This window comes from Macaca mulatta, chromosome 18 (genome assembly GCF_049350105.2).
Source record: "Macaca mulatta isolate MMU2019108-1 chromosome 18, T2T-MMU8v2.0, whole genome shotgun sequence".
NCBI lineage: Eukaryota > Metazoa > Chordata > Mammalia > Primates > Cercopithecidae > Macaca > Macaca mulatta.
In genome coordinates, this window is record NC_133423.1 from 57,543,456 (window position 1) to 57,566,471 (window position 23,016).

A 23,016-nucleotide genomic window follows, 5' to 3' on the forward strand; every position below is an offset into this window, starting at 1 on the left:
TCAAATGATGTGGTCAGGATTTGGTCCTGCTCTTCGCCTCACAGCTCTGCTTTCCTGTGTAGTAGTTTCATTCTGAGTCATGCCCTCACCACACTCATGGCCAAGGCCCCATGTCCTGCTTGGGGCCCAGAGTACAGGAACCCATGGTGGGAGGATTTTACCAGAGGGAAAACGGATTCTGGGTAGGTAAAAACAACCTCCCCCTCCCCCATCCCCAATTTGAAAACTCTTGAAGCCTGAAAGAGTTCCAAACAGATGGAGGACGAATGTGGCAGGTTGTGGGAGGAGAGACGCCAAGATTGGGTGGGGCTGTTAGTGAGGGATGCATCCTCTAGGTGTTAGGAAGAGCAGCTTGGATTGGATCCTAAGAGCACTGGAAAGCTGTTAAAGGGTTTTAAATGGGAGTGATACAATTTGATTCATCTAATTTCTACGTTTTTTTCAAACGTTTAAAATTATTCTCTATTTGAAACTAATTTCAAATTTACGGACAAGTTGCAATAATAAGAATACTATGTGGGATACTCATGTACCCTTTGTTCAGATTCACCTAGTGTTAACATTTAGTCTCATTAGTTTTATTATTTGCCTCCTCTATCTGTTTCTCTCTCCCTCTGTCTCTCTCTCTCTCTCTACACACAAGAAAACACACACATAAAACATGCACATATAATATTTTTGAGCCATTTTAGAGTAAGTTGCATTTTGTCATCATAGCGTTCTACCCCTAAAACCTTCAGCATGTTTTTATTACTAAGAATATTCTATGATAAAACCTCAGTACAGTTAGCCACTTCAGCACATTTAATTGTAATACAATATGTTAATGAAATCTAACATCTGTATTCCGGTGTTGTCAGTTGACCCAGTAATAGCATTTACAGATTCTTCCCCTCTCCTGTACAGGATATAGTATAAGATCACGTGTTGTATTTGGTTTTCATGTCTCTTTCGTCTCTTTTAATCTGGAACATTTCTGCAGCCTCTCTTTGTCTTTTATAGCATTGACTTCTTTGAAGAATACAGAATGTTCCCCATTTGGGGTTCCGCTGATGATTCCACATGGTCAGATGGAGATATATGTGCCAGACTGAAATACTACGTAAGCGATGTTGAATTTTTCTCACGGTTTCACATCTAGAGGCACATCAAGTCCATCTGCCCATCACTGGCAACACTAATTTTGCTCCCCTGGTGTAGGTGTTGTCCAATTTCTCCTGCTTCTCCTCCTCATTATTATATTATTTTGAAGCACATAAACAATCTGTCAGGAGTTACCTAAGACCATGCAAATATCCTGTTTCTCATGAAAAATTTCCCCAGGATTTGGCATCCACTGATAATTTACTGGAATCAATCTTTGCTATGATGATAACAAAATGTGATTTTTCCAAAACTGCACTCCTTCCACATTTTATCAGTCAGTTCTATAAGCAAGAATACTCCCCTGTCTTATTTCTTTATTTGTTATTGGTGTGGACCCACTGACATAGTTTTTCTAATAGTCTATACTTTTTTACCATTCCTGTTTCAGTCATGAAATTGTCCCAGATTTGGCCAGTGATAGACTTTTCCAGCTGAAACCTGAATCTTGTGACATGTCCCCATGAAATTTTTTAAAGTACATTTTTGCCATCTGGAAAAACAAGATGTTTCATGATTACCTGTACTTTCCTTGACCCAACCTCAGACTCAGCTGTTTTTCTGAGAATCTCTGGTATTTGTTAGGGGGAATGGGCATGGAGACTAATATTTGGGTGCTAGGCATACAAATTGCTATTGGCATGGCTCCAGAGGCAGAGGCAGAAAATATATACACACATGTAAATATGGATACCTACATGTACATGTACACACACATATATACATCAGTGTACACATATACATGCATATACACACCTACATATTCTATTTCTAGTTTAGAAATTGTGTATTGACACTTATACCTCCAATTGTAATCCACTCCACAGGGTTGTTAATCCTTACTGCTTTTACAGTTAGAATTTGACTCTCAACAACATCAACATACTTACTCATTTGCTCAGTCCTGTAATGCATCTGAAATAATTTCATACAATTGCTTCTCTTTGTCACTAAACACATCCAATTGTATTTTTTTTTTTTTTTTTGAGACAGAGTCTCGCTCTGTCGCCAGGCTGGAGTGCAGTGGTGCAATCTTGGCTCACTGCAACCTCCTCCTCCTGGGTTCAAGCAATTTTCCTGCCTCAGTCTCCCGAGTAGCTGGTATTACAGGTGCGTGCCACCATGCCCAGCTAGTTTTTGTATTTTTAGTAGAGACGGGATTTCACCACATTGGCCAGGATAGTCTTGATCTCTTCACCTCATGATCCGCCCGTGTTGACCTCCCAAAGTGCTGGGATTACAGGCTTGAGCCCACCGCGCACGGCCCAAACGTATTTTAAAAGTTCAGGGTTTGGGCCAGGCACAGTGACTCATGCCTGTAATCCTAGCACTTTGGGAGGCCGAGGCAGGCGGATTGCCTGAGAGCTCAGGGGTTCGAGACCAGCCTGGGCAACACGGTGAAACCCCGTCTCTACTAAAATAAAAAAAATTAGCCAGGAGTGGCGGCGGGCGCCTGTAGTCCCAGCTACTCAGGAGGCTGAGGCAGGAGAATTGCTTGAATCTGGAAGGCAGAGGTTGCAGTGAGCCGTGATCGTGTCACTGCAATCCAGCCTGTAGGACAGAGCGAGACTCCATCTCCAAAAAAAAAAAAAAAAAAAAAGTTCAGGGTTTGTTTGTTTTTCTCCTTGTCCCCTGGCCTCCCCAAGCCTGAGGGTATATAATAAAATATTGTGTTCACACATGACTTAGATTCACCCTCTCTCTCTTTTTCTCCTTCCATGTGATTATTTATTTGAACTACAATTGGGTTCACTTGTTTTAGTTTTATTTCAGCTACAGTTTTTCCTCTTTCCCAACCTTGTTAATTTAATCTTGTCAGGACATTAACAACCTTCTGAAAGAAAAATTAAATGGGAAGTTATCCTCAGAGAAGTGTTACTCCCTCTCACATCCCTTCCACCCTGTTCACTCTGCTCCCAACCCCTTGGAGGTAACCAACTTCATTGCTTTCTAATGAATCTTCCTTGAACTTCTTTTTTAAGGATAAGCGGGTAAATTCATCCTTTCTTGTTTTCCTCTCTTTCTTACAGAAAAGGCACATGTTCTATGTGTTGTTTTGTACTGTGTTTTTTCAGTTAACAATATCTCCTGAAAATTCTCCATAAAAGTTCATATTGTTTTTTCTTTTTCATAGCCATGTAATACTCCATATGTGTATGTATCATAGTTTTTTTTCAATCACCTATGCCCCAACATTTAGATAGCTTCCAATATTTTGCCATGATAGATAATGCCTCAATAAAAGCCTCTTCCACACATGTATTTCCATATGTTGGAGAGCTATCTTCATAGTAAATTTCTAGACATGGAGTTGCTGGATAAACAGCTAAATGCATATTTACTTTTATTAGTTATTGAAAAACTCCCCTCCATAGAGACTGTGCTATTTCTTCTGTCCCTCCTGCAATCCATTTGAGGGAATGAAATCTCTACTACCTTACAAGACAATGTATTGTTCTTTGCCAAACTTTTCTGCCATCATTTCTTATTTGGATCAAGTTCATTTTTCAGGAGATCTTTTGGGAAGGGCACATGAGTACATTAGGAAATAATTTCTTGAGTTCTTGCATGCTCAAAGACATTTGTTTACAGCATTCATTGTTGAAGAACAGCTTGGATGAATATAATATTCTTAATTTACACATTTTTAGTTTTGTTTGAAAATGTTGTTACTATGTTTTGAATATGTCCCTGAAAGGTCATGTGTTGGGAACTTAATCCCCAATGCAATGGTGTTGGAAGGTGGGGACTAATAAGAGGTGACTAGGTCATGAGGGCTTTAACCTCATGAACAGATTAGTGTCATTATCATGGGAGTGGGTTATTTATCTCAAGAGTGGGCTTGGTATAAAAACAAGTTTGGCCTTCTCTTGCTCTCTTGCTTTTGTCCTCTCTTGCCCTCCCACCTTCCATCATGGGATGATGCAGCATGAACGTCCTCATCAGATGCTGGTGCCATGCTCTTGAACATCCCAGTCTCCAGAACTGTGAGCCAAATAAACTTCTCTTGTTTATAAATTACCCAGTCTCAGATATCCTGTTATAGTGACACAAAATGTACTAAAACAGTGGGTCAGTTGTTGCCTTGTTTTGTATGTTGTTTTTGAGAAGGCTGATGCCAGTTTATTTCTCTACCATAAGGTGGATCTTCTAGTAATGACTTCTCTCAGCTTTTGTTTATCTGGGAACAACGTTATTTTCTCTTCATTTTTGAAAGACAGTTTTGCTAGATGCAAGATTATTGGTTGACAGATTCTCTTAGCACTTTGGATATTTCATCCCACCTGTTTTAGCCTCCATCTTTTCTGATGAAAAGACAGTTGTTAATCTAGTTGGATTCTCTTGTAGAGGACAATTCATTTTTATCTTGCTGCTTTCAAGATTTTCTTTTCTATTTGTCTTTCCAAAAAAAGTCAGGGTATGGATCTCTGTGTTTATACTATTGAGAGTTCATTTTTACTTCTTTCTTTATTTCATTTTTATGTTTTTTTTTAATTCTCATTTGAATCTAATTTTGGGTACCTTTTGATTTCTGATACAATTTTATCTTTTTCTCTCTTTCTTGAATTCCGTCAACTTTCATTTTATTTCTTCTTTCTCATTCCCCTCTATTTCTTTCTCATTCCCCTCTATTTCTGATTTTTGTGTTTGTAATTCAAGACTTTTTCATATTTACAAATATTTGTGTAAAAATGTTTAATTCTGTTTGGAGTATTGTATTACAATTTCTTCAGCTTTGTGGTTGATTTTTGGGGGGAGGGGTTTATTAACTAAAATGTCTCAACTCACATTTTCTGAATTTTTCTCCAGTTTTTGTATGGACGTGGTCTGCTATTTGTATTACTATTCATTTTGTAGTCAGTGCTCCTAGTTTGACAATTCTCTATTCTGATGGTTCTACCCTCTATATTGCTTTTATGGATGGTGATGTTTGACAGTGTGTCAGGAAGACAAAAAATTAGTGTGCTTTGGTTTTTTTTTTGTTTATTTTATTTAATTTAGTAAATATCTTTAATTTTCTTTTCTCACATTCTACTTTTGTTTTACTGCTTATGTTTCCAAGGGTTACATCTCCTTTCCTGTACAACTAATTCTTCCCCTGAGTAATGCTTCTCAGAGACTGTTGCTTCTGGTGCCATCATCCTCAAACCCCTTCGCCTTTACTTGGTGTTGTTAATTATCAAGTTCTCCCCTGTGATTAGTGTTTGCTGCTGGATTTTTCTCTTTCTGGGGATGCTTTTGTTTGTACCATGTTTCAGTTATCTATACCCCTTTGATCTTTTTATAGTCTCTTAAGGATTGCCTCCCCAACTCTTTTCACCCACAGGCTTGTAGTGGTAGGTAGGCATCAGGAGCTCAGCTGGAGTTGTTTTATTTGTTCTACTTACAGAGAATTTGAGTGTCATGATATTCTCTCTCATAATACTGCTAAAGGAGTGGATTATGTATGATTTTATTTGCTTTCTTTGTTGTTGTTGTTGTTGTTGTTTTTGAGACCCCAGGCTGGAGTGCAGTGGCACATCTCTGCTCACTGCAAGCTCCGCCTCCCGGGTTCACCCCATTCTTCTGCCTCAGCCTCCCAAGTAGCTGGGACTACAGGCACCTGCCACCTCTCCAAGATAATTTTTTTATATTTTTAGTAGAGACGGGGTTTCACCGTGTTAGCCAGGATGGTCTCGATCTCCTGACCTCGTGATTCACCCACCTTGGCCTCCCAAAGTGCTGGGATTACAGGCGTGAGCCACCACACCCGGCCTCTTTGTTGGTTTTATGTTTTTTTTTCAGGGGGTGGAGGGTGAATGGTAGATTCAAAATTAGGCGGTCACCACGAACCATTTCTTCAAAAATAATTTTTTTTTTTTGAGACAGGATCTTGCTGTGTCACCCAGGCTGGAGTGTAGTGGCACAATCATGGCTCACTGCAACCTTTGCCTCCCAGGCTCAAGTGATCCTCCCACCTGAGCCTCCTGAGTAGCTGGGACTGTAAGTGAATGCCACCATGCCTGGCTAATTTTTGTATTTTATTTTTTTAGAGATCAGGTTTCACCATGTTGCCCAGGCTGGTCTTGAACTCCTGGGCTCAAGTGATCTGCCTACCTTGGCCTCCTAAAGTGCTGGAATTACAGGCATGAGCCACTGTGTCTGGCCATTTTTAAAAATTTTAAATTTCTGAAATCAAGATGTATCTTACAGTTATGTAATAAGAAAGCATTATGTCGTAGTCTAAATGGTATGCGCTTTCTGATGTACATATCTTGTGGAGGTGTGTTTCTCTGCTACTATTTACAAAGCACATTAATACTTATTAGTTGTTTTTCTCACAATGTTCCTATTGGGGTGGCAGGTCAGGTATTGAAATTATGATTTCACAGATGAATAAGTACAGGTCTGGTGTGACAGAAACATTTATAAATGCATTATAAATGCATGCTCTCCCTGGCTGGACCACACTTCTCAGACCCTGGCTCCAACCTTACAATCAAGCATAGCCATTTGGCTAGTTCTAGACATTGGAATGTGAGTGAAAGCGAAATGTGTCACTTGTAGACCAGACTCCTAAGAAGCAAGTGAGACTTCTCCACACGGTTTTCTTTTCCACTAGCTAAAAGCAGATAACTCTAAAGCCCTAGTGGATGGAGAAATTTTTAAAACTGGATGAGCCTGAATCCCTGAATCATTGTATGGAGGAAAGTTGCCTGCATTGAATATTTGCATTGAACTGTCCTATGAACAAGAAACGATTTTCTATTACCAATGAAATTTTGGTATTTGTTCCACAGCTGGTGTTATCTTAACTTGTATATCTGGAAATATTGGATGTCTTACACAATATCTCATAGTTAGTGAATGGTAGAATGATGGCTAAGGCCCAGATCTCTTATCTCTTTGTTAAATGTTTTGATGGGTCTCTATTGCTTAGGTACCATGGGATCTGGGAACTGAGCATACTTTTTATAGAAAACTCTGAAAGTAGGTAAGTAGATAGTTGCATTAAATGCTCAATTAAAAAATTACGTTTTAGATTTTGAAATAGGTAAAATGAATACATCCATCCTGGATTCCTTATAAGTCTGTGCAACTGATTTTAGAGATTATTGGGAAATAACAACTATTAGTAGGATAATATCAGTTTTTTTTGTGGTACAAAATGAAATGCACTTCTTAACAGTGAGGCACCAACAGTGTGCATAACATTTTATCCCAGATGGCTCTCTCTTTTGCCAATTTTATGTGGAAAGCAACAGCTTGTCTGGGAAAATGCCTAAATACCCTTTCAGGTCAAAGTTGTCCTCACATAACAATACACTCATGTGTTTTTCTCTAAGAAAAGAGCTTCTAGGAAGGCTAGGATCATGCTAAAGTATAGTCTGTTCTGAAAAAAATTCAATTCTAACAAAAGTATTACATTATATTATCCAGGGACTGATGATCTCATTTATGGATAATGGTCAAGAATTTATTATTACCAGGTTTTTGGTTAGTACTATTTTGGTTAGTACTCTTTCCAATATTTTCTTTTAAAATAGTTATCGGTCATTGGAGGAAATGATGTCAAAACTTCCACAAGTTTTTTTTTTTTATTTTTTTAATGCTTTCCTTGTTTGTTACTCTCTGTCCATCTCCGCAGTTTGCAGCTCTGTCTTGTACACAGCAGGGACCTGTTGCTACCTTAAACCCGACTCCAGTAAATGAATTTGGAGACTTTTCTTTAACTTGAAAAATCTCCCACTGGCTTCTCCATGGTAAATTTGGAGAGTTGGGGAGTTCTCTATAGCATACAGGATGGGTGGGTGCACAGAGTGTGACAGAAAAGCAAACACACGGCCCTGTAGCAACTTTGAGACAGGCTCTGATTCAGTCCTACATGGAGACATGCTGCTGGTTCCTCCTCAACTCCTTACTCCTCTGTGGTTATAGTTTCTTTAAGTGCAAAAGTCCCATCTTCTCTTTGCTGTATGAGACAAAGTCTACCCTTTGCATTCAGAAGAGTCCCGTGTGATGGGCAAGTATGCCTTACCCCATCTGACAGGCAGGGAAGACTGAAGCAGTGTCTACTGGGCCCTGGTACGAATGGGTGTCTATAAGGTTAGAAATGGAAGCACGAGTGCAATAGGATTTGTTGCGACCGGAGGGTCAGGCCAAGTCAGAGAGGGTACAGGAAAGTTCGGGCTCAAAACCTGGGAAGACAGAATGAGGCAAAGATCAAAGTTGGGAATTGAAGTTAACTCTGTGAAGTCAAGTGCTCTGAAGGAAGATACCAGTATAAGCAGAGTAGGATCAAGACTTAATTGAGTCTTTGGTCCCTGCTTAACGACTAAAGTTAACTTAACCTCTCCCGCCCCTTTTTTTTTGGAATGGTATTTCCTTTAAGGACTGTTTAAGAAATTCCCAGCAGGGCATGGTGGCTCACGCCTGTAATCCCAGCACTTTGGGAGGCTGAGGTGGGCGGATGACGAGGTCATGAGATCTAGACCATCCTGGCCAACGTGGGGAAACCTTGTCTCTACTAAAAATACAAAAATTAGCTGGGCGTGGAAGCTTGTGCCTGTAGTCCCAGCTACTCTGGAGGCTGAGGCAGGAGAATCGCTTGAACTTGGGAGGCAGAGGTTGCAGCGAGCCGAGATCACACCACTGCACTCCAGCCTGGTGACAGAGTAAGACTCCATCTCAGATATAATAATAATAATAATGATAATAATAATAATAATAATAGAAAAAAAGAAAAGAAATTCTCTGGCCAGTTGCGGTGGTTCATGCCTATAATCCCAACACTTTGGGAGGCCGAGACAGGTGGATCACCTGAGGTCAGGAGTTCAAGACCAGCCTGGCCAACATGATGAAACCGCATCTCCACTAAAGATACAAAAATTAGCCAGGCCTGGTGGCAGGCGCCTGTAATACCAACTACTCCGGAAGCTGAGGCGGGAGAATCGTTTGAACCTGGGAGGTGGAGATTGCAGTGAGCTGAGATTGCACCAGGGCACTCCAGCCTGGGTGACAAGAGCAAGACTCTGTCTCAAAAAAAAAAATTCCCTAGGGTTCCTAATTCTCTTTAAACCTTTCTGGTCTTTGTCCATTTACTGTGTGTGTGTGTGTGTGTGTGTGTGTGTGTGTGTGTGTGTGTGTGTAGATATGTTTCCCTATGGGGAAATACTTTCAGAGTTCTGGGGTGAGATGCCAGAAAGTACTCTTTCTGCTGCACACTTGACCAGGATTTTCTCTGACATCTTTGCATTCCTTCTCTGGACAGTGGTATCAGCTTGGGTAGCTGTAAAGTCAAGCACTGAATTTGGGAGTGTGGATTCAGCTGGTAGATGAACTGAAAGCCAAATTTTGATCAAAAGAATCCTTTCTGTGTTGAAGAAGCCCTAGGAAACTGGGGTGGGAAAGCCCTCCCTGACAGAGAGACTACAGAGCACTAGGTCTGGTCGCACAAGAGATTTTGAAATCAGAATTAAAAAGCAAACACCTCTGCTTTGCTGGAGGTGTTATCTGGGGAAGGAAATGCAATTAAAAGATCATAGTCTTAATCAATTTAACTCTCCTGTCCCTATGTGGCTTCCGGAAGAGAAAGTTTTCTTTAGTTCTATTTAACTAGAGAGAAAAAAACCCACAAGACCGCTATCAGATTCTCCTAGTCCTTTCCCTTAAAAGTTCATTAACTGACAGTACTTGATAGAGCAGCTCAGAGGATAGGCTGGGGCCAACTTCAAAGGCCATAGTACTGACAAGTTAGACTGAAAGGCCAAAAGGCAGCTGGGGAGGGAGGGTGATACAGAGATTTCTGAAGAGATTTTCTGAGGTGGAAAAAAAAAAAGAGAGAGAGAGAGAGAGGTAATAGAAAGTTGCTGAAGGCAGAAGAATTAAATACAAGTGCCCAGTAGGAAATATTGGGAAGTTTGCATTCCTATCTGACCACTTTCCCCTCCCTTAGGTTTTGAAACTATTCATAGCCAAGTTTAATTCAATTGTACTAGGACTTACGTTATTGTGGAAAAAAAACAGATGTTGGTTGTATAGGGCTCTGATTTTATTTTATTTTTGAGTCATCATCATTAATACAAACAATATCAACAACCTAGATTTATACATTGGTCTATAAGAACAATTTTGGAAGACACACACATTAACTTTCTAGGACAGTTTTTCACCTCAAAATGATATTTAAGTGATATTTTTTATCATCTCCTAAGTGAATGTTGTTCTCAAAATTATCCTTTACTCTTTCCTTACAGTTTCATATTTTCTTTGGTAAGGACAATGGTCATAGTCCCAGAAGCAAACATAAATTAGGCTGATTCTGAAAGGAAGTGTTTAAGAAACACTAATAACACCATCATTTTTTTCTAATAAAAAATTTTTATTATTAGAAAAAAAACGATGGTCTCAGTTCTTTCCTTCTTCAGAATATGGATGTCATTTCTTGAATTCTGAGTTGTCACCTTGGTTTGTTAATTATAGGCCATGCCTAAGGAGAATTTTATTGGCTTATTAAAGTTTTCTAGGCCCAAAGATATATTAAGCCTACATCACCAATGATAAGAAGTCTAGCAAAAATCCAGACTTCTTCTATCATTCTCTCCTAATAGTTTGTTCTGAAAATTGAAGTTTTATCCAATGTGAAGTTTATCTACACGTGATCACTTGCCCCTGCTCAGGTCTTTGAACACAACTGAATCTGAAGAATCTTAGCTCTTGGATGTGGGTTAACTGTTGCTGTTTTCTTTGTTCAGAAAATATTGTCTAGGGTACAAAATTACATAGAGTACTTTTTAAGCATACACGGAAGAAGAACTTGGCTGTTGATGAAGCTTTTGGTCCACAGTTCATTGAGTTTATGTAGAAATTCAGCTTCATTTTAATTCCACCAGATCCAGAGTTTAGTTTGGGCTTTTGTGTCACAAGTAGAGAGCACATAGGCAGAGAATGTATGCCTTTTAGGAACATCACCTTCTGTTTTCTTGCTTTCTCTTTATGAATTTCATGCATGGATATTAAAAACTTTGGATAGTAAATGATCTCCATAACAAAATATTTCATTTGAGGATGTAGTGAACTCAGTTTTGTCATGCCAAATGCTGGTTTTGAAATTTAATGTAATTTAGCTGCAAAGAATTCTTTGCATTGTTGAGATGAGTTATGGTTCTACTACAAATGCTGAAAGAAATGATGGAATGATAATGTGTTCTTTAGAGTGAAATTTGAGTTGAAAATAGATTGATATGAGAAGGACGAATGTTCCATTGAAACCCACTATGGGTGTTTGTAAAACTGCCTAGAACCCGGTGATTGCTAAGTGTTTATTAATTTTTGTTAGTTATTCTTCACAACAGACTTCTCAAGTGGGCTGCATTATTATTTTTTATGCTTTAATTGTTAGAATCTAGTTCATCAGGGCTGATACCAGGGCTGACAGTACAAGTAAGAGAGAAAAAAATTCCTAATATAAATAAGTAAATGAATAGAAAAGCAAATAAGTAAAAAAAAAAAAAAAAAAAAAAAAAAAAAGTTGAGTAAATGAATAAATGAATTAATAAATAAATAAATAGAAAGTCTGTTGGGAATGACCTCTTCAGATAATTCTCATAGTGACCCAACTATTATACTGTGAATGGCTGAGGAACTATCATTTGGTACAAAATGGTTATTTTTTTTTTTAACTTTTATTTTAACTTCAGGGGGACATGTGCAAGATGTGCCAGTGTGTTACATAGGTAAACGTGTGTCATGGGGGTTTGTTGTACAGATTATGTCATCACTCAGGTATAAAGCCTAGTATTCACTAGTTATTCTTCCTGATCCTTTCCCTGCTCCCACCCTCTGCCCTCCAGTAGGCCCCAGTGTCTGTTGTTCCCCTCTATGTGTCCATGCATTCTCATCATTTAGCTCTCACGTATAACTGAAAACATGCAGTATTTGGTTTTCTGTCCCTGCATTAGTTTGCTGAGGATAATGGCCTCTAGCCCTACCCGTGTCCCTGCAAAGGACATGATCTTATTCTTTTATATGGTTGCATAGTATTCCATGGTGTATATATAACACAGTTTCTTTATCCAGACTATCATTGATGAGCATTTAGGTTGATTCCATGTCTTTGCTATTGTAAATCGTGCTGCAATGAACATACATCTGCATGTGTGTTTACAATAGAATGATTTATATTCTTTTGGGTATATACCCAGTAATGGGATTGCTGGGTTGAATGACATTTCTGTCTTTAAGTGTTTGAGGAATTGTCACACTGTCTTCCACAATGGTTGAACTAATTTACACTCCCAAATACAGTGTGAAAGCGCTCCTGTTTGTCCACAACCTTGCCAGCATCTGTTATTTTTTGACAAAATGGCTGTTTATACTTGAAGAAAAATAAATGTATTCTGTATTTTTTTAACAGCATCAATAAGAACAATGCTATGTCCAGCTCCACCAGGTGGTTTACAAACTCTGTATTATTTATATTTCCAGGTATTCATGTAGCATGCTCTACCCAAATGAAAACTAAATTCATAATAAAGAGACCTGGATTTGAATTCTAGTTTGCCATGTTATTTGCATGACTATCAGTAAATCACCTAATTTTTCTAAGACTCAGTCTTCTCTTGTATAAAATGGACATGATAATAATCCTCTCACAAGGATGGTTTTGAAGATCAAACCTGATAATGGTTATCAAGGTGTGTTGTAAACTGGAAAGAGCTATAGAAATGGTGAGAATTATCAGGTATTACAACTATCACTTTTTTCACACGGACAAAATGTGAAGGTGCCACTGGGTGGGCCTTGAGCCCATTAGGTTATTATTGTTCCAAATTTGAAGACAATAGAAACCTGGTAAATGAATGTTAACTGTGTTTATGTTTAAATAATTTCCCTTAATAACATATTAAATGTATTACATAATCTGATAATTAAACATGTTATTAAATAAATTTATTTTAATTTATATAATTAATTAAATTATTTAAATACTTAAATTTATAAGTATATATAATTATAACCACTCTATAATTATTTTTATATTATATATAATATAAAATATATTATAATATATTAAATATGTAATTATTAAAGAATAAGAATTATTAAATATATAATTATTAAAAATTTAATATATAATTATTAGATATTAATTGCTAATTGGTTATGTTATATAAGTAATAATAATTAAAATATTAGTATACAATTTTGAATTCCATTCTCATCTGTGAGGTTAAAAATCAGCAGGGGGGAACCCTTTGTGAGTTACAAGGAAAGTATAAGAAACCAGTACCCTCACACAGTATTTAAGTGCTTTTGCAGTAGAACTTTGAAATCCTAATGTAGTGCTTTTAAAAAAGGTGGTTCCTGGGGATAAGGGAATATGCATGACCATACCTCTTCGTATTTGAGTGGCTCAAATATGTGCACTGAGACAGTGAACTACGTAAAATGCCTGAGATACTTAAGCATTTAGGAGAATTTTTGGTTTGTTTTAACTGCTAGACTGGAAGGAGAGTAAAAAGCTTGGTAGTTCTATCTAGTGAAGTTGATTATTGCTACCTTATGTGACATAAACCTAAAATGCTAAACATTCATTAAAAAAATTAAACCTACAATGAATTAATGAAGTGGATAAATCCTCAACTCCATCCACATGAATCCATTGCAGAACTCATGATGAAATTACCGTTTCCCAACCAAGCAGAAACCACTGAACACATCCCTCACCAAACTACCCTGGGGCTTGGTCTGCAGATTCTGAGTGTCATATACCACTGCTCTTTACCTTCAATAAACAAATGCTTCTACAGCAGTGGGCCTTGCTTTCAACCCAAAAGGGACACGAGCCCTGCTTGTGGAGTGAACTCCGCTGGGGTGCGGCAAGGGAGGCTCTGCTCTGAGTCCCAGGAATCTGGCTCAGGAACACCGAGACCATTGTCTTTAGAGGCAACAAAAGGGGTTGTTGAAAAAACCAAGCTTTAATATAAAGCCAAAAATCTGCGCTCATCATTTTGTGTTTCTTTGGCATTGAAATATGGCAGCCACTCTCCGCTCCTGCTGCTGTTTATATTTAAAGGAGGCCTGCAGCCATGGAATGGGAGCCAGCTTTCAATATCTCACTCCTAAAAACAAAAACAAAAAATCCCTCTATCGTTTCTACTCATGCGTCCTTTGACTTCCTGTCTGAACCTTTGGGGCTGGGGAGATGGTGGTGAGTGACAGATCAGCAGGATTCTTCACACCAGAGCCTGAGAACTCTCCCGGACAATTCTTTCATAACCAGATACACATTTGTGTTTACTTAGAGGAGGGGGACAACATTCCTTTGGCATTGGGTCAGATTTTCTTGTCTTCTTACATATGTATATATAGATATATATATGTTTTTCTGGTTCTAATTGGACAATTTCTGTTAAATCTCAGGAACAGTGGAGTGTAATCATTGTGGAGTTTATTTCAGCTTCTTGGCTGGCAGTTACATTGGCCTCTAATCGTGAGTGGTGGAGGAACTGCTGCAATTACATAACCTTTACCCTAACTGCCTGAAGAATGACAGCTGAAGGGGAGGAGAAGGTGACGGAGTGGGACTGTTAACCTAGGAGGGGGCAAGGGTCACTACAATGTTAATTGGTGTCTGTAGGTCAGACCCATTTTTCTATGGTGAATAATTTAAAAACAATGTCATTCATTAAATGAACGAATGCCCTTGACTTCTTAAAAGAGGTGAAGGGAATTGATCACAGTAAGTTCTCTGAACATAAAAATTAACTAAGTTTATAGTGCTGGAACTGATGTGTGTGTAATAACAGTGCATTATATTTGAAGGGTGAATTTTATTTCTTCATAGTGCTTTTCATTTATATGATCATAAATTACTGTATATTTATATTTTGGTCATCACCATAAATCTGTAAAGAATTTAGAGCAAGCATCCATACCCTCAATGAGAAGTTTATTGAAAATAAGAAGGTACGTGATTTGCCTTGGGTCAAGTAAGCCAGTTTCCTACTGGATGCTTGGTGCCCCTTGATTTTTCAATGTATCATTTAACTTTATGGAATGTTAGTCACCTAGCCAAACTTAATGATTCGACAGTTGTGATACAATCAAACGACTATATGTCATCCAGTGAAAATCTCTATAGCACTCCCTGTTCTTTAATGTACCCAGTTTTAACCTGGAAAAAAAAAATGCCGTGGAAACATCATTGCTGCTTTCTGTGGGTCCAAGTGATGGCACATGGCACATTCCTTTCTATTCCATTTTCTTTTCTGTATCAAAACAGACTTTTTACTTGATTTCAGTGGTCTTTTCTTTAATTCTCTTTTGTATTAGCTTAGGGCAAAGTCTCTTTTGTCCACCAAACCTTAACTTTGAAGGAGTTGCATTTCTTTAGACCAATATTTTGCAGGTTACGACTAAACCCAAATGTCACCTCTTTCCATCCATATTTAAAACGCTCACAATATATGCTCACAATAATGAATCTTCCCAGTCTAAAGTGGTTGCTGGAGTCCCTGGTCTAAGTAATCCACTCCAAATCCTTTCTTGACCACATTTCTAAAGACCCAGTGAAAGCTGATGAACAAAAAGTAATTATAGAATCCTACGAAATTCCGGTGAGCCAACTACCCCTCTGAAGTGTAACTATTCTATGAGTGTTGTGAACCACATTGGTCCATAAAGAAAGAATCTGGAGTGGCTCATGCCTGTAATCCCAGCACTTTGGGAGGCAGGCGGACCACCTGAGGTCAGGAGTTGGAGACCAGCCTGACCAACATGGTGAAGCCCCATCTCTACTAAAAAATACCAAAAAACTAACCAGGAATGTTGGCATGCACCTGTCATCCCAGCTACTCAGGAGGCTGAGACAGGAGAATTGCTTGAACCCAGGCAGCAGAGGTTGCAGTGAGCTGAGATTGTGCCACTGCACTGCAGCCTGGGTGACAGAGCAAGATTCCGTCTCAGAAAAAAAAAAAAAAAAAGAAAGAAAAGAAAAAGAAAAAGAAGAAAAAAAAAAGAAAGAACCTAAAGGCTCCTTCTATCTCAAAGGAGTTATCTCAATAAATATTTGTTGATGCTAAACATCATAATGGGAAATGTTTCTCTTTATTCATCTTCCCAAATAGATGTTTTGAGGAATGTTGAATGTAAACATTCGAGGCATTCAGTAAAACTCCAGCTATGAGCACTTCCTGCCTCCAGCCTTTTGTTTGTTTTCCAGTGAGAATGTATAGTAACCCATTTCAAACTCTGGCTTGCATTTTTTGTAGTGAAGGCTCCCCTGGAGCTAGGAATGCCAAGGCAAGAATTAGCCAGATTGTAATCTTTGTGCCTAGCAGTCTGACATCACTTGTAATCTCTGCCAAAATTCCTTTGGAAACAGATGTTCCTAGAGGGGGAATGGTAATCATTTATCCTCTTACATTTGTTCAGTAAATGCTAATTTGTGGAAAATGCAAGGATTTAGGTTATGGTTAGGAACAATTCACTAAGGATATACCTTTTCAGATAGAATAACCATTATTATTCCAAAACATTTTTTCTTCTTTCACAGCATTTCTCATGCTTGAATTCAGGCTTTCCCATCTACTTACAGTTAGGAACAGTCACACATATGCTTTCCCATGCTCCACCTGAAGTGGCTCCTGTATCAAACGTAGGTGAGTAATTTACATATCACTAGCCTAGCATACAATATAAACTTTAAGCCCTCTTCCTTGTGATTTGTAGATTATCTCTTTCATCCAAAAAAGTGGAATGATAATATGAAACTCCAAAAAGGATCATTTTTTTGATGACTGACTTATAAACAAGGAAAACTCTGGGTCTCATATCATTACTGTGACCACAAGGTCCTTGGGCCACTATAATGAATGGATGTATATTGATATATGTATCAGAAAAATACTCCCTCTGATATAAAAATATCAAGGATTTAGTTTTTTTATTTTTGTATTCAAGGAATACATGCTGTATAGAACATAAAGCTGAGTGAAACTGATGTAAGACTGATTTGTGCTTGCCTCAATCTCTATGCAAAAATTCTTTCTTTATTGGTAGTTACCATTGAACTGAAAGTATTTTCAGTTGAATTTTCATCTGAATGAAGAATCAGCTACTGGTAAGGATGGAAGTTCATTCAGAGGTGAACTCTTTAGTAACTGCTGAAGCATCTTACCAGGAAGTCTTGGAGAACTTTTATGTAATTTATTTGTTCTGTAGTTTCTGGATCATCAGAATTTGCTTATTATGTATTTCAAACCCTGAATTATTAAAAAACTAAAAATAAATTATGTTAGGACAAGTTTCCTCCAGAAATTGCAGGATAGAGGCATTCAATAATGTAATATATGAATCCGACTGTATGTTAGTAACTTTTTCCAGAAATGTCAGGGTGTTACTCTTATTGTGAACAGAAGTCTTTACAGCATTTATTAGTCTTTGATTCAATATGGAAAAATCTCTAAGGGCCAGACTGTATATTCCCTCTGCAGAGTCCAAGCTCACATGTATCTTTCCTGAGTCAGTTTCAATGCCCCACTGAGTTTCCAGGGGGTGGGATGGGAACAACGCAGTGGTGAAAACAGGGCTGCATCTCAGCCCTTCTGTCTAAACTCATGTCTGAATAATTTGATTCTGTTCTTACGTGAACTAAATGATGTCTTTCCTTCAAGAGAATGGGAGGGCAAGTTAATGATCTAGTCAAAATTTTGGAGGTGGTCTCAAGAGTAAATTGATTCTCATAGCCAATCACTGTCTTTAAAAAAATCTCAATATCAGTTATTGAGATTCAACTTCATTTTAATGGACTTTACTATCTAGATGTGTAAAAAACTCGAATCCTTAGGTTATCTCATTTTAGAAACACCAAAGTAAATCCACAGGTGTTCTCATTTTAGATACCTTCAAGTGAATTCTGCAACTAATGCATTCCAGCAAGACATCAGAATGAAATCTTTCTAAAAATTAAGCTTTTGATAAAAAAGATATGTTCGTGGTAGAATAAAAAAAAAATTTTTATTTTGTCCTCAAAATGTCCCACTCTAGATTAACAACTTACATGCTGTATGATGCAGAATTCAGCTGAGAATTGTTACCTGCTGGAGTGCTCGAACATCTCTGTTTTCTAGGGTGACCAATGTTTTGATCTGACGGGAACTGAGGATTTCTCAGGACTTGGGGCTTTCAGTGCTAAACTGGATCAATGTGAGGCAAGCTGCTGAGTCACTTTCTGAGAAAGTTCTGGCTCTGTTGTCAGATATTTTTGTAGCTCAGGGGTCAGAATACAAATCAGCGTCTCTACTTCTTAAAACAAGCATCACTTCCACCTAATTTTAGAGCACATGGGTTGCCGCATCAACCTCCTGCTTCTAGTGCTTATCAGGGTCTGATCCAAATAGACTTTCCTCTATTCCAAAGCTTTCATGAAAGATCCTGACTGTAGCCCGGGGAATACTTTGTCCTCCTTATTTTCTTCATTTCTTCTATAATTTTTGCTCAATCACTTTGCATCAGGCATTGGGTTATGTGATGTTTCCAATGAGGGCAGATACTGCCTACCACAGGGTTAGAATCTGATAAGGCAAATGAGTGAACAAGCACTATTAACAAAGCTTTGTCCCTTCATCAGGCCTGGTCAAATCAGGCCAAAGCTATGGTCCTAGGATAAATTCTGTCAGCTTTGTACAACTCACCTTCACAGATTTGCAATTTAGCCTTCTGCTAAGTGGTCATATGAAGAAGAACGACTTTATGCTTTTTCAGAAAAAAAATTGAGAACTATCCCTTACACAGTTCAATATTCATTAAACAGAGATCTGTATAACACAGTCAGCTCTTCGTATCTGTGGGTTCTACATCCACAGATTCAACCAGCCATAGATAACAAATATTCAGGAAAAAAAAAAAACCATAAAAAAATACAAATTTTAAGAAATATGGTAAAACAACTATTTGTATAGCATTTACATTGTATGAGTGTTACAAGTAATCTAGAGATGATTTAAACTGTATAGGAGGATGTGCATAAGTTCTATGCAAATACTACATTATTTTACATCAGAGACTTGAGCACCCAGGGATTTTGGTATCAGTTGGTGGGTTGGTTCCTGCAACCTATCCTTGGTGGATACTGAGGGACAATTCAGAGAGTTCATGGCTGGAAAATCATCTGCAGTTGAACAAATATGCTTCCTTGTGGTGGACAGTGAGAGCCAGGAAATGAAGATAAGTTTGACACGCAGTTTTCAGTATCTTTTCTTAGCCTTGATTTAGTTTTCCGGTAAAATGATATTCTCATTTTTATAGTGTTAAAATATTTTAATCTCTCTCCATCAAGGGCTCTCTTTGCAACAGAGGGAGAATATTTCTTTTCTTCCATATACTAACCCCTTCAAAGACAGCATTCTTTTTCTATTTAAGGCTATAAAGGGGTCAAGCATGGTAGCTAACACCTGTAATCCCAGCACTTTGGGAGGCCAATGTGGGTGGATTGCTTGAGCCCTGGAGTTTGAGACCAGCCTGGCAACATGGTGAAACCCTATCTCTACAAAAAATACAAAAATTAGCCAGGTATGGTGGCTCACACTTGTGGTCCTAGCTACTTGGGAGGCTGAGGCAGGAGGATCACCTGAGACTTGGAGGTCAAGCTGCAGTGAGCTGAGATTGTGCCACTGTACTCCACTGTGTGACAGAATGAGACCCTCTCTCAGTAAATAAATAAATAAATTAATACTAGCTGGGCATGGTGGCACATGCCTGTAGTCCCACCTCCTTGGGAAGCTGAGGTGGGAGGATTGCTTGAGCCCAGAAGATAGAAGCTGCAATGAGCTATGATTGCACCACTGCACTCCAGCCTAGGTGACAGAGTGAGAACCTGTCTCAAATAAAATAAAATAAAATAAAAAAATTTAAAAAAAGACTATAAAGTATTTTGGTTTTCAGAGGACCATTGTTCTGAAATTGACTATGAATCAGAAAAAGTTCTTGCCCTAAGCTTCTCTAGTGTTCTACAACCAGGACCGCCCTCTTACTCCTGACTTTTGCCAATGAAATCTTAGGGGAAGGTTTTGAGACTCTGTGGTTCTTAGTGTACATCACAGCATTGCTGCAGAGTCTGATGTCTTAGAAAAACATTTGGTACTGAAAATATCTCTTCACCTTTCCCTAGTCTTCCAGTTCTCTTTTACTAGCACAAATAGTGTTTAAAACAAAAATTTTCATATTTAATACGTGTTGCTAGGGCGACCAGAAGACAGCAGCAGGAATTAAACCGAAGCCAAGAAACTGAGCACAGTTCCTTGGGCAAATCTTAATCTTGGCTGATGCCATATCTGGTGGGGGCGAGCTGAAGTCTACTTCCCTGTGCATAGAGAGAGAAACCTGCTTTTGAAACTCCTTCCAGAAGCATACCATCTTTTCATAAGTGGGAAATGTCTTGCGTTTTGCCTTCTGTTTCTTGTTTGATGGCATGCCTGGTCTTCTTTCCTATTTTTACCTTGTCTGCAGATTTTTCTACCACAAAGAGAGTTCACAGATAATTATCCACTCTTCTGCCTAGTGAACAAAAGGAAGCATAATCTGGACTAACTAGAGGTTGAGTATCCCAGGTTCTTCTCAGTTTATGGTTGGCTGAGCTACATTTATTGAACACCTGTTGTAAATAACCATCACGAAGATGAAGCCATGTAGGTTCCAGTTGTGGTTTCCCCATGGAGTGTTCCGGGCAAATCACTCTGTGATTCTGTTTTCTGTATCATTAAAAGAAGAGAATATTACCAACTTCCTAAAATGGGTATTGTGAGGATTAAATGGAAAGAAAATAGGTTTTGTGGAAATTGTAAATGTTACCTTAACACTACACCAATGTTAGTTATTTTTTCTCAGTATCTGAAATTTGAGAGGAAAGAATAAAAGAGAGAAATGGAGAACAAGAGGAAGAGAAGGAAGAAGAGAGGGTGTGTGGATTTTTTACCTTGAGATGCTTATACATGCATGGCAGAGAAACAAAAACAAATGACATGAAATGATGCTGTGAGTTGGGAAATTTTATACATTTAGTTGGCTCTGCTGATTGTTCTAATTACCAGTTCATATGGTTTCGCTGCATGCCCACCCAAATCTCATCCTGAATTGTAGTTCCCATAATCCCCACGTGTCATGGGAGGGATCCAGTAGGAGGTAATTTAATCATGGAATTGGTTTCCCTGATGCTATTCTCGTGATAATGAGAAAGTTCTCACAATATCTGGTGGTTTTATAAGGGGCTTCCCACTTCGCTCATTTCTCATTCTTTTCTCTCCTTTTGCTATGTGAAGAAGGACATGTTTGCTTTTCCTTCTGCCATGGCTGGAAGTTTCCTGAGGCCTCCCCAGCCATCCTGATCTGTGAGTCAATTAAACTTCTTTCCTTTATAAATTACCTAGTCTTGGATATGTCTTTATTAGCAGTGTGAGAATGAAGTAATACAGTTAATTGGTACTGAGAGTAGAGTGCTGCTATAAGGATACCTGAATGTGGAACACAACTTTGGAACTTGGTAACAGGCAGAGGTCGGAACAGTTTGGAGGGCTCAGAAGTAGGTGGGAAAATTTGGAATTCGTAGAGACTGAAGGGCTCAGAAGACAGGAAGATGGTGGGGAAGTTTGGAACTTCCTAGAGACTTGTTGAATGGCTTTGACCAAAATGCTTATAGTGATATGGAAAATGAAGTCGACTGAGGTGGTCTCGATTGGAGATGGGAAACTTGTTGGGAACTGGAATAAAGGTCACTCTTGCCGTGCAAAGAGACTGGTGCATTTTGCCCCTGCCTCAGAAATCTGTGGCACTCTGAACGTGAGAGAGGTGATTTAGGGTATCTGGCAAAAAACATTTGTAAGTGGCAAAGCATTCAAGAGGAAGAAGAGCATAAAGGTTTGAAAATTTGCAGCCTGACTATTGTGATAGAAAAGAAAAGCCCATTTTCTGCGGAGAAATTCAAGCAGGATGCAGATATTTGCAAAGATAACAAGGAGCCTAATGTTAATCACCAAGACAATAGGGAAAATGTCTCCAAGGCATGTCAGACACCTTCACAGCAGCCTCTCCCATCATAGGCCTGGAGGCCTAGGAAGGAAAAGTGGTTTCCTAGGCCAGGTCTAGGGCCTTCCTGCTGTGTGCAGCTTTGGGACTTGGTGTCTTGCATCTCAGCTACTGTAGCTATGGCTAATGGGGCCAATGTACATCTCAGGCCATTGCTTCATAGGGTACAAGCCCCAGGCCTTTGCAGTTTCCATGTGGTGTTGAGCCTGTGGGCACACATAAGTTGAGAATTGAGGTTTGGGAACCTCTGCCTAGATTTCAGAGGATGTATGGAAACACCTGGATATCTAGGCAGAAGTTTGTTGCAGGGGTGGAGCCTTTATGGAGACCCTCTGCTAGGGCAGTGTTGAAGGGAAATGCAGGGTTGGAGCCCTACACAGAGTCTCTACTGGAGCACTGTCTAGTGGAGCTGTGAGAAGAGGGCCACAGTCCTCCAGACCCCAGAATGGTAGATCCACTGACAGCTTGCACTGTGCACCTGGAAAAGCTTCAGACACTCTATGCTAGCTGGGATGGGACTATACCCTGCAGAGCCACAGTGGTGGAGCTGCCCGGGGCTGTGGGAGCCCACCTCTTGTATCACTGTGACCTGTATGTGAGATATGGAGTCATAGGAGATCATATTGGAATTTTAAGTTTTAATGACTGCCCTATTCGATTTTGGATTTGCATGGGGCCTGTAGCCCCTTTGTTTTGTCCAATTTCTCCCCTTTGGAATGGGCATATTTACCTAATGCCTGTACCCCCATTGTATCTAGGAAGTAACTAACTTGCTTTTGATTTTACAGACTCATAGGCAGAAAGGACTTG

The 23,016-nt window shown here is 38.9% G+C and overlaps 1 long non-coding RNA gene across 2 annotated transcripts in view; it reads left to right on the forward strand.

Moving 5' to 3' along the window:
• The first annotated feature begins 14,547 nt into the window (after window positions 1-14,547).
• The window catches only part of LOC114669788 (uncharacterized), a 33,278-nt gene continuing 24,809 nt past the window's right edge, over window positions 14,548-23,016 (forward strand). For both annotated transcript variants that reach the window (XR_013408220.1, XR_003724471.2), the window contains exons 1-4: window positions 14,548-14,697; window positions 16,682-16,787; window positions 21,013-21,083; window positions 21,444-21,512. This is a non-coding gene — a long non-coding RNA (uncharacterized LOC114669788). The remainder of the gene's footprint in view (window positions 14,698-16,681; window positions 16,788-21,012; window positions 21,084-21,443; window positions 21,513-23,016) is intronic.